This window comes from Cajanus cajan, chromosome 7 (assembly GCF_000230855.2).
Source record: "Cajanus cajan strain Asha chromosome 7, NIPB_CcT2T_4, whole genome shotgun sequence".
In the NCBI taxonomy this organism is placed as follows: domain Eukaryota; kingdom Viridiplantae; phylum Streptophyta; class Magnoliopsida; order Fabales; family Fabaceae; genus Cajanus; species Cajanus cajan.
In genome coordinates, this window is record NC_138523.1 from 29,566,360 (window position 1) to 29,579,397 (window position 13,038).

The following is a 13,038-nucleotide window of genomic DNA, read 5'->3' on the forward strand; positions in this document are numbered from 1 at the left end:
CCAGGCTCAGTTATTCTGCATGAGTATTGTTTCGGCAAGCCTCTCCAGGCTCAATTATTCTGAGAGAGTATTTTTTCGGCGAGCCTCTCCAGGCTCCATTATTCTGAGAGAGTATTATTTCGGCGAGCCTCTCCAGGCTCAGTTATTCTGAGAGAGTATTATTTCGGCGAGCCTCTCCAGGCTCAGTTATTCTGTATGGTGAGAGAGTATTGTTTCTGCAAGCCTCTCCAGGCTTAATTATTCTGAGGAAGTATTTTTTCAGCAAGCCTCTCCAGGCTCAATCATTCTGTACAAACTGAGGAGTATTGTTTGTATCCTTGCCTTTTTTCGTTTTCGGCTTTTGTTGACTGCTGTCATACACAAGCAATTTTCTATTTTTTTCTATTTTTTGCAATTGCCTCATGATAAGGTCTTTGAATGTGCAACTAATGTGTGTGTGATGCATAATGCAAGTTTGATTTTTTTATTAATGCTTTTTAGAAAAATGAATGGCTCTCCCTATCCTCCTCTTCTTGGAGGAATTTCTGTCATTGACGTGAGGGAATATTTTTGTGAGCCTTTTTACGCAGGAGATTACGAATTTTATAGGAACCCCTCCCATTTTCTTTTATTGACCGATTATTAGGGAATTTCATACAATTTTTTTAGAAATACCAATTCAGAGGCATAATCACATGGTCAAGAGAGAAAAGAAATGAATAGATATTTTATTAATATTCACAAGTGTTTTTACAGAAAGATATACAGAATGTAATTTCTGAAGAATGGCTGGCCAAGGTGGGCTATTTATACATTTGGCTTAAACAATTATATCTGTAATTGTCGCTCTTCCCGTTCCCTTAATCGCTTCGGGTGAGATGCCTGAGCCAGGAGTGTAGATGCTGCAGGACGCTTGCTTCTAGAAGATTATCACTTGAACCGCCTTTCGGTTTTCGATTCAAGTGATCGTTGCTTGCTTTGTTTTTACATCTTATTCTTTTTCCCCTAACTTTTGCCTAGGACGTATCCTAGCGGGGATAATTTTGCCTTTGTTTTGCCTAGTACCCTTGTACTGGAGGGCTTTTCGTTTTGCCCTAACTTTTGCCTAGGATGCCCTTTTTGGGTTTTCATCCTAGCGGGCTTGTGCAAGCAACGTCTTCAAGCATAATACTTCTTTACCACGTCAGCGTTGACTGGGTATCGAAGTTCTTCTCCGTCCATGTTTGTGAGGATCAGTGCTCCTCCGGAGAAGGATCGCTTCACCACGTATGGTCCTTCGTAATTTTGGGCCCACTTTCCGATTTTGTCCTTTTGAGCTGGTAGCAATTTCTTCATCACCAGCTCTCCCTCATGGTAGATTCGAGGGTGGACTTTCTTGTCAAAAGCCTTTTTGATCTTCCTTTGGTAGGCTTGACCATGACATATGGCGTTCAGTCGTTTTTCTTCGATAAGGTTCAATTGGTCGTATCGGCTTTGAACCCATTCTGCCTCGGAAAGTTTTGCTTCCATGATTACTCTCAGAGAAGGTATCTCGACTTCAACAGGCAGAACTGCCTCCATTCCATAAACAAGGGAAAATGGAGTAGCTCCTGTGGATGTGCGCACTGAAGTCCTGTATCCATGGAGAGCGAAGGGTAACATCTCATGCCAGTCTTTGAATGAGACAACCATCTTCTGTACTATTTTCTTCATATTCTTATTGGCTGCCTCGACTGCCCCATTCATCTTTGGTCGATATGGGGAAGAGTTGTGGTGTTGGATCTTGAACTCTTGGCACAGTTCTTCCACCATCTTGTTATTTAGATTGGATCCATTATCAGTGATGATCTTATCGGGAATACCGTATCTGCATATAATGTTTTTTCTGATGAAGGACGTTACCACCTTTCGGGTCACATGAGCATACGATGCCGCTTCTACCCATTTGGTGAAATAATCAATGGCCACCAGGATGAATCTATGTCCATTGGATGCCTTTGGTTCGATGGGTCCAATAACATCCATGCCCCACATTGCAAATGGCCAAGGTGAAGCCAATACATTGAGTGGCGTTGGTGGGACATGAATATTGTCGGCATATGCTTGACATTTGTGGCATTTCCGAACGTATTGGTAACAATCCCTTTCCATGGTCGACCAATAGTACCCTGCCCTAAGGATTTTCTTAGCCATTGCAGGTCCGGGAATGTGGGTACCGAAAACCCCCTCATGTATTTCTTTGATCACATTTTGAGCTTCGACTTGGTCTACACACCTCAACAAAACCGAGTCATAATTCTTTTTGTAGAGGGTTTCTCCTACCAGCAGAAATCCCATGGCCCTTCTTCGGATATGCTTTTTGTCATTATCGTTGGCCATATCAGGATATTCCCCTTTTTTCAGATATTGTTTGATATCGTGGAACCATGGACAATCGTCGATAACTTCATCTATCAGAAGGCAGAACGCTTGCTTATCATGCCGTCGGATATTAATGATGGGCATTTCATGCTCTTTATCCAAGGCGAACATCGACGAGAGTGTAGCAAGAGCGTCGGCAAACTGATTTTCCTCCCTTGGAATATACTCAAAGACGACACTTTGAAAAAGATGTGTCAAGTCTTTGATATGCTCAACATATGGTATTAGTTTAGGATTTCGGACTTCCCAGTCACCTCGTAGCTGATGAATGACTAAAGCCGAATCTCCAAACACTTTGAGCTTTAGGATACCATTGTTGATAGCTGCTTGGATTCCTAGCGCGCAAGCTTCGTATTCGGCCATGTTGTTTGTACAGTCGAAATTGAGTCTTGCTGTTAGGGGAATATGCTTTCCTTGTGGGGAGATTAACACTGTTCCAATCCCCTGTCCAAGCATGTTGGAGGCTCCATCAAAATACATGGTCCACGCATCATCTTTGTGCTCTTCATGTTGTAAGTTCATGATATCCTCATCGGGGAAATCATCCTGAAGGGATTGATAGTCATTGGTCGGCCCGTGTGCTAGGTAATCAGCTAGGGTACTGCCCTTGATGGCCTTTTGGGTGACATGTATGATGTCAAATTCTGATAATTGCACTTGCCATCGGGCAATCTTCCCAGTGATTATGAGTTTGTCGAACACATACTTAATTGGGTCCATTTTGGAAACCAACCAAGTAGTATGCCTAATCATATACTGCCTGAGCCTTTGTGTTGCCCATGCTAACGCGCAGCACGTCTTTTCTAGCGGCGTGTAGCGGGTTTCATAATCAAGAAACTTTTTGCTCAGGTAGTAGATGGCTTGTTCTTTCTTCCTTGTTTCATCTTGTTGTCCTAGCACAGCTCCCATGGACTCATCAAGTACCGTTAGATAGAGGATTAATGGTCTTCCCTCGACAGGTGGCACCAACACTGGTGGATTGGCCAAGCACTGTTTGATCTTATCGAAAGCTTGTTGACAATTCTCATCCCAAGTTTCGGAATGATTCTTGCGCAACAGCTTGAATATCGGTTTGCACGTGTCAATCAATTGTGCGATGAACCTCGCGACGTAGTTCACCCTGCCGAGGAATCCTCTTATTTCTTTCTCGGTTCTAGGAGGAGGCATTTCCATTATTGCCTTTACTTTATCGGGGTCCACCTCTATGCCTTTTTCACTGACGATGAACCCGAGAAGCTTACCCGACCGAACTCCGAAAGTACACTTAGCTGGGTTTAGCTTAAGCTGATACTTACGAAGCCGATTGAATAATTTTCTCAAATATTGGATGTGGTCCATCTCGTCCTTCGACTTTGCGATCATGTCATCCACGTATACTTCAATTTCTTTGTGGATCATATCGTGGAATAGCGTCACCATCGCTCGTTGGTAGGTGGCACCTGCATTTTTAAGTCCAAAAGGCATCACCCTGTAGCAGAAATTGCCCCAGGGTGTAATGAAAGAAGTTTTTTCGCGGTCTTCTATATTCATCTTTATTTGATTATACCCCGAGTATCCATCCATAAAGGAATAGAGTGTGTTTGTGGCAGTGTGATCCACAAGTGTATCGATGTGGGGCAAGGGAAAATCGTCCTTTGGACTGGCACGATTCAAATCCCTATAATCAACACACACTCTAACCTTCCCATTCTTTTTGATGACTGGCACAATGTTAGCCAGCCATTCGGGATACTGGGATACAACCAAGAATCCCGCGTCTAATTGTTTTTCTACCTCCTCCTTAATCTTTAAGGACCATTCGGGCTTGATTCGTCGAAGCTTTTGCTTAGTGGGTCGAAACCCCTCTTTTAATGGCAACTTGTGTTCGACGATGTTGGAGTCCAAACCGGGCATATCATGGTACGACCATGCAAATACGTCTTTGTATTCCCTCAACAATTGAATCAATTGTGTTTTTATTTCATCACTGATATGGGTCCCAATATTGACTTCTTGTAACTCTTGACCCTGCCCCAAATTCACGGTCTCCAATTTCTCTTGATATGGCTGGAGTAGACGAGCTTCTTGATCTAGCAGTCTTTGCAGATCCGGAGAGATGGTCTCCTCATCACTGTCCGAATCAACCCATTCATCCTTGGCTTTCGGATCCCGATCAGAGCGAACAATCACAGACATAATTATTTACTGGTTCTGTTTAGGTTTAGAATTATTAATATTGATGAGAGAGAGAGAATAGAACAAAATGAGAGAATAATGTATGAAAAATGCCTCTTTATTGATATATGTATGTAAAACTGTAAAAAACCCTTATTTACATGAAAAGGTCCTCATGATCTCGGGTACTGATCATGAGTCCCTAAAAGAAAAATGTGGAGGGGCCCTATCATGGCTTGCCCTTCTCTCTACTCCTGTTTTGGCAGAGGGTTCTTGCTCACGTCGGGCGCTGTCGAATCGAAAGTGACCCAACCAGCGTCAATAAGGCTTTGGACCTTGTGCTTGAGAGCTAGGCAGTTCTCCGTTGAATGCCCCGGCGCTCCCGAATGGTATAGACATTTGTCTTGTGGTTTGTACCAATCGGGGTAAGGTGGGTCGATCTTTCTCGGTGGAACATAAGCTAGTAGTTGGGCTTCTACTAGCTTCGGCAGGAGATCGCTATAAGTGGTCGGAAGTTTGTCAAACTTCTTCACAGAGTTGTATTGCGATTTGCCTGACTTTGAAGTGGAAGAAGATGGAGAAATGGTTACAGCGTTGACTCCTCCTTCTTTCTTCTTCCCGAAGGCCTTCTTAGCTTCATATGGTTGGGAAGGCTTAGCCAGCTTCCCACTTTTGAGTCCTTGTTCCACCCTTTCTCCAATGGTGATGATGTCCGAGAAGAGTGTTGTCGTGTTCCCTATCATCTTGTCATAATAGGGACCAGTCAACGAATTGATGAATAAGGACACCGTCTCCTTATCCGACAGCGGGGGCTCTATCTGTGCCGCCAACTCCCTCCAACGTTGGGCGTACGCCTTGAAGGATTCATCGTTCTTTTTACTCAAGGCTTGAAGATCTGACCTATCGGGTGTTAGGTCGATGTTGTATTTATAGCGCTTGAGAAAGGCGTCGGCCAACTGCCTCCATGTGTGTACTAGATTTCCATTTAGCTGCATATACCAGTTGAGCGCGGTATCAGCCAAGCTCTCTTGGAAGCAGTGGATCAAGAGCTTTTCGTTTGTGGCATATGCAACCATCTTTCGGCAGTACATGGTGAGATGACTCTTAGGGCAAGTCGATCCCACGTACTTTGGGAAATCCAGCACTTTAAATTTAGGAGGGAATTGGATGTCCCTCACTAAACACATGTCGGCGGCATCTTTGATGTCAAAATCATGCCCCTCCATAGCCCTCAACCGATCCTCTAGGGCGTGGAATTGTTCCTTTGAAACCTCGGGCTCTTTGATTACAATTCCAGCCCCTATAGGTATAGCGTGTGGAGGCTCTTCCTCGTGTTCTTCTTCCTCTCCATGATGGGACTCATGGTCATTGTGGTGTGATCCATGCACATTGTGGTGACGCATGAGCTCCATCATTTGCGCCATCTGTTCTTTGAGCTGAGAGAGCTCGGTTGTGAGCTTCTTATTTTGGTCTTCCAGCGCTTCCATTTTCTTGATTTTCTGCGCGCGCGTGAGGACAGAGAGATGACCAGCCACTTTCTAAAATGAATGTTTATTCTAATTAGCTTATTTATGATATGAATACACTCTTGATGTGAGCTTGATAATCTTTCATCTTTAAGGCGCTGCCTTTTTAAGATGAAAGTTTATCACCCTCCCTAGCCTATGATCTCTCCACAACGGAGAATCTCAATAGTCACGGGTCTCTTTCACTCACATCGAGAGGGTATTAGTGAACCTATAAATGATGATGAGGATGCATGAGGTATTATTGATAATGATGCCTATGCTCCTTACTTTTATTATATTTTCACACATTGGTTTTTCCTCTCATGTCATGACATTTTCATGCATGGGGATTTATTCTTTGACCTTATCACGAGGTTATTTATTAATGCACAAACAACTGCACATAAGCATTTACACAAACAATTCACTCATCCACGAACAGTCACGAGCGAATCACGAGGTAGGGGTATCCTGCAGAAAAGTGCATATTCAAGGTGGTTCTAACTGTTCTCACCGATCTGAGGCCCCCAACGTGCCCCCATTATAGGGACCCAATTCCTCTCGTCGTAAGCCGATGGAAAGCTCCAACGCACTGTCGGACTCGAGTTCATGGTTATCACCTTGAGTGATGCTTTTCCGACAACGGTCTACGGGCACCTATAGACCCATTCGACAACCGGCCGTACTAACATCCACTCCCTATGGCTTACCACTCATGCCCCCGGGTATAGAGGGAACTGTTGTGTGCAAAGGTTTGTGTGCAATTTATATTTCAAACAATTGCGGAAAATTAAACAAACAACAGTTATTAAAGCCAAATAAATAAAGCATGTTATTATACAAGCAAGGGGTAATGAAGTAATTTTAACTATTATTTGTTAAAAATAATCTGTCACTAAATGGGACTGACTCTCGAGGCTCTCCCCAGCGGAGTCGCCATCTGTCGCCACCGGCCCGAAACGGGCTTTCGGCATTCGCGAAGGATGGTTGGACTCTTTTATTTGTTAAAAAATATGGATTGCTAGAATGACTTATTCTCAAACTGAGACCTCGTCAAACGAGCAATTTTATTAAAAGGCTCACCAATCCATGTTAATCCCAAGCGGGACCCTCCATGGATTAGCGGTTTTCATAAAAAGGAAGGGTTCATGGAGTCGCCACCAATGTTTTACTCAAAACATTGGAAAAAGAGGTTTAAGGCAATCGATTCAAAAATCGACTTCGGCCATTACAACCAGAGTCGGGTAAGGGAGTCGGTTACGCGTGGGGAAGGTGTTAGCACCCCACAGCGCCCCTTTCGGGTTCCCTATGACAGATTATTTAAAAATAATAGTGCAAAATTACTAAATTACCCTTATTTATTCTAAGCAATTATAAATTAACTATCTACATGATGACAGTTTAAATATGTACACACAGAAAGCGGTAAAAGAAGGGACTTTAAAGATATAAACCTTTGAAGCGTGCTTTCTTATATATCTTGACAGAAATTGGGAAGCGTTTTGGCGTTCCCTCCCTCTACAAGACCGCTCGCTCCCTTCTATAAAATTTTAACTATGGAAATCCAGAGGATTTCCCTTCGACTAGGTTCGAGACTCAAGCAAATGGCTCGTGACTCAAGAACTTCGTCGAATCAACTCTCCGAGTGATTTCTAGGCAGAGCACTGCTCAAAAAAACCCAGAATACTCAAGAAGAGGGTTAAAACTGTGTGTAAAAGTGTCAAATGACGTCCCATTGACGTCATATTTATAGGGATGAGGCTCAATACGATTTATGAGGGTCAATACGGTCCGTATTGAAGTTTTGAACTACAATACGGCCGTATTGAATTCAATACGGCCGTATTGAAGTTCAAAAACCTCAATACGGCCGTATTGAAGTTCAGTGCAGCCGTATTGAGTTCAAAAACCTCAATACGGCCGTATTGAAGTTCAGTGCAGCCGTATTGAGTTCAATGCAGCCGTATTGAAGCTCAAAAACTTCAATACGGCCGTATTGAACTTCTGGGAGGCCGTATTGGGCTTCATTCCCTCCACCTTCTTATTTTTTGCTACTCTAAGACCTCTAAACCTACAGATTGTCATCCTAGGGTCTTCCAGGGTCTTCCAGGAGTCCTTCCGGGTGACTTTCCTTTGATCTTCGAGAGTCTTCGAGTCTTATTTCCGACCCGGACAATTTTAGGGGTCTACAACTATGACAAGTGAAATGATGAGTCAATGAAGTGTGAGTGTGTGACATGCATCATGTGCATCTATGTGACAGGTACGATGTGGAGTACACCGTTAGGGAAAGCCCTCCTTGTGTAATAGCTTGGGGGAGTCCTGGGGGATAGAGCAGTTTGGATGTCTCGATTCTGCCTGTTTGTGAGCACGAGACGTAACCTGTGCAGCTTCGCTATCCCGACCAGACCCTAACAGTACATCCTTCTAGTTGAGAGTGTATGGGTAGCTTCCTACATGTACTCATAGACTACCTTAGGTGTGTTGTTTAAGTAGCACACCAATGATATGTGATATGTGACTGGCGCCATATGCATGCATTTATGAGTTTAGTCCATGGCATCATTGTATAATGAGTGACTGTGTATGTGCTGCTAATATATGTATGACTTGAGTTGTGCTTGATTAATGTGTGCTTTGTGTTGTGCTTTGTTATGATTTGTGTGTGTTTCCAGACCGTTATTTTTACACCTTAACCTGAGTGAGATGTTTCTCACTCCCCTGTTTGTTCTATGTGTGTCTTTTACTGTGTTGCAGATGACCATCAAGATGAGGATATTGGTGATAAAGCTTAGGCTTCAATTGAGCGTGCTTTGATAGGATATGTGATATCGGGGCATAGTTAAGACTAGTTTAGGATGTTATTTCCATTGAACTATTTTGAAAACCTCAATTTCTTTCCTTTGAAATTGTTGCATTGGAGATATTGTTTACGAGTTTATGAATGTGAATCCTCTATGTAAGATATTTGAGATTCTGGATTTATTTATGAAAGATTTTAATTATTCCTATTTATTGTGTAATTATGAATGTGGGGTAGAGGGTGTCACAACCAATATATCCTTTCTTGTCTTCATCAACACCCAAAAATAGTCCCAATTGCTTTTGAGAGAGAGCGAGTTCAAATTCTCAAGCATAATTTGAAGGATAGCCTCAACCATGTTGTAACTCAACAAGATGGATATTCAAGGGGAAATTTTAAAGCAATGAGAAAGAAGATTAACAATACTAATTGTTTTTGGACTTAACATGTCAAAAAGTTGTCTAGTAATAATAAAATACTATAATAATTTGTAAGGAATACAAGGTTTCTCAACTGATAAGTCTGGGATAACATGTGAAACAATCTTGAAAGATTTTAATTTTATATATGAGGAAGCAGCAACATGCACAAGGCAACAAGGTTCCCATAAGCACTAATTGCATTTTAAATGTCCAAGAGGTTTGAATATTTTTCATATTGGTGGTGATGATATATGGTTTTGACTTACTAATCAACCAAATAAAAATAAAAAAAAAACTTGACCAAGTCATATCTTATATAAAATATATTAAAGAAAAGAGAATTAATAGTAAAAAAAAATAAAGAACAATTTTTTCCCATGTGCTTTCTCAAATGAAATACATTAGAAAAAAGTGATTAAGAGATTTGTAAACTTTATGCATATACTATTTTGGTCTTTGTTACATTCATATTTGGAATATATAGATTGATTTTTTGTGATTTTAGCCTATGTTTGAAATGTGATTTCAAACATTACTTGTAACTAAAGAAAGATATTCTCTTTATATGCCTTGTTCTTTTCTCTTGTTTTTTTTATTTAGTAATTCTGTAGAAAGTTCTCTTTTACCATTGCCTGCAAGAGAATTTGAAATCAGGCGAAAAACAAATTGAGGATATGTATTATGTGTCAATTGGATCATCAAGGTAATTAAAAATACATGAGCCAACTCAAGGGAGCATTTTCAGCCATGCTTAGAAATTACATAAAAGGATCAAATCACCTTTTAAAACTATATGAAAATTGTAAATGTTGGAAGCATTGAAATTTGAAAATGTAAGAGAAAATGCTCTTTTTTTATTTTTTTTTATAACAAGCATATCAAGCAGTGTTCGTGAAGTTGATGATAATTTAAAAAATGAAAAAACAAGTACTCAACATTTTTATGCTAAAAGCAAGACTTGCAAATCAGATTTCATTAACAAAACATTTTTCTTTGTTTCTGTTGTTTTAAATTTAGAATTTTTTGCATGTACATTCTCTTCTTCACTACAAAAAAATATGTGATTTGTGGCGGTTAATTTACCGGTTTTTAGCGGTTAAAAACCGCCACAAATAGCATTACCGGCGTCATCAATAACCGCCGGGTCCACGGTCGCCAAAAACGGTTTGTGGCGCAGATTTTGTAAACGCTGGTTTTGGGCGCCAGAAAATTCAATCAATTTGTGGCGGTTTTAAACCACCAGAAACCATATTTTAATGTTGCTTGTTTTGCAGCTTCTGACGGTTTAAAACCTCCACAAAATTCATCTAAGATTTTTCCTAATTAAGCATTTCTGGCTGTTTAAAACCATGGTTGGCAAGGAAATTTTTGCAATTGACTTATGTTTGGTCAGTGAATTATTTATATATGTACGTATTAGCATATATACATTGTTTACTTAAAAACCACCAAAAGAAATATAAGTTTGACAGTATATCAAAAAATAGCAATTTTACCTAAAAACTACATGCACTGAAGAATTTGTCGTCAAAGAACCCTCAAGAACAACATTCAAATGCATCATGTCTGGCACGTAATAGCCTCATGTCCCACTACCATCTCCATACTGGAAAGTGTAAGAGCACTGGTTGTTCTGACTGGAACAGCTGGCATCTGATGATTGTATTCAATTATATCACCTTTGGCTAGAACAAAACATTTAATAAAGAAATTGATGGGGTCAAAAAAATTGACCTCAATCAGTAACAAAATATAGCAAACATCAAAGTATGGGGGTATATTGATTTTACTATTTTATAAACATGATAGTATTGAATTAAAAGAGAAAAAAAAATGAATTTACCGAAAGCTCACTTGTCTAGGGACAACCACTGCAGGAGCTGCAACTGACACAGGGAACATCATTGCGAGTGTCAATCTGCAAACAAATTCTGCTGGAATACCCAATTGCACCCTTGTAAAGTTGACCTGGAAATAAGCCATTAATTTCAAATTAAAACAAAAACAGAAGATATAATGCAAGGAAAAAAACTGACAAATTGGGTGTGGAAGGAAATTTAGACATTTTCTTACCATTGTATAAAAGTAAGCTATCTTTGTCCATTTAAAAAATTGTCAGATTTGAATTTTGTGAATGATTTAAAGAGCTTCAGTCATAGATTGCAGCCATCCCAACAAGAAAACAGAATTAGAATTGAGGCTAGGAACACATTAATAAGATATGACACTAATTGATTGCATTTGAACTTTACAATCTTCAATATAGTTCCAACTTGATATTAGGCCAAATAAAGTCACCTCATAACCACCAATGTTCCCCATATCAAATTCCATTGTTATTGGTAATTTGGTACTGAGGAACAGATTTGTTAAAGTCGTAAATCAATTCAGTAATGCACTAGTGTATGTATACATATAAAAGGTGAATACCACAGAACCTGTGATAGAATACCTCATTAATCTCATAAAATATACATAATACCAGCTATTGATCGACCAGTACCATGATTAAGAAGAAAAAAGGCTACCTTTCAATTTCCCTGCTAAAAATAGCAATAAATCACCTGCAATGGTAAATCTTGCAACACCCGACTATAGTATCATGGACAATATTCATAATCTTCTCACCATATACTTTCTTTACCTGAAAAAAAAAAAAGATCATTTACTATGTATAGCACATAATAAAATGGGGAAAATATATTAAATTCCTACATGAACAGGATAGAACAGAATGCCTTCCTTCACCAACAAGGGACTAATTTCAAACAATTCACAACCCTACCCCTTAGGCCTAAATCAGAAAAGTTATGCACTAATTATTTAAATACTTTTTAAAAACTTTCGTGCAAAACTTAGTGCAGCTCTACACAATGTAGTACCACTGGTACATGTATTTTCTACACCATATTTCCTACTATCTTCTGACAACTTTGCGCCTGTTACATAACATGCATAGGAGTTCAACAACAATATTTTATGCTAAATAACAGCAATAAACTTTTATAAAAGCTTCATAACCAATGTTATGCACCTATTTCCACTTGCTTGGACCCAATAACAATATAACCTTCTACACCACGAACAATATCCCTTTGATAATGCTGAAATCATATTAGAAGCTATTATCAACCGAAGGGAGATGGGATAAATCAACAGGAACTATGAATGGAAACAAATAAAGTCTCTCAAGTTTCTGGTGTAGCTGCAGCTCCACTCCATCGGTAACCACATTATCTAAACCTCCATAACCGCCACCTCCAAACTGTTTCAGAACAGCCTAAATAGCAATAATTCTGAATTTTCATTAGCAAGTTGATAATTGAGAAATGATTCAAATGAACTAATCAAAACGAAGTAACCTTTGAGAAACAGGAACAAAAAGGGAAATGAAAATCTTCACAATTAATGAAAGACAAATCTTAGATATAGTTCTATATGTGATTTTTTATGTTGTGAAACACCAAATTTAATTGAAGAACACTAAAAGTACATGCATCACCGATGTGTAAATGCATCTAAGTTTTGTCCGTAATCGAGATGGAAACATATACATGCGCATTGCTCGGTGAGGCTGAATTTAGTTACCGAGCTCAACGCGTAAGCAAAATAAGACACCGATTTAAAATTCAACTCTAATCAACATTTTATTTATTGATTGATTTCCGCAATGCAAGTGCGGAATTCTATTAGATCCAACACTCTGCGGTATAACATGATTCATATTCACGAGAATAACAATTACGAGGAGTTAAACGAAAATTGCATCGGA

At 39.8% G+C, this 13,038-nt stretch overlaps 1 long non-coding RNA gene across 3 annotated transcripts; it reads right to left on the minus strand.

Moving 5' to 3' along the window:
• Positions 1 to 10,665: 10,665 nt before the first annotated feature.
• Positions 10,666 to 12,630, minus strand: LOC109792798 (uncharacterized). Of its 3 annotated transcripts, none has more exons than XR_014427760.1 (4): positions 12,301 to 12,630; positions 11,795 to 11,910; positions 11,110 to 11,234; positions 10,666 to 10,951 (listed from the first exon to the last, which is right to left on the minus strand). It is a non-coding gene; the product is annotated as an uncharacterized LOC109792798 (long non-coding RNA). The 3 variants fall into 3 exon arrangements; XR_014427759.1 differs by having other exon boundaries at positions 10,667 to 10,919; positions 12,301 to 12,414; XR_014427761.1 differs by lacking the exons at positions 11,795 to 11,910; positions 12,301 to 12,630 and adding an exon at positions 11,340 to 11,739 and having other exon boundaries at positions 10,668 to 10,919.
• Between the last annotated feature and the right edge of the window lie 408 nt (positions 12,631 to 13,038).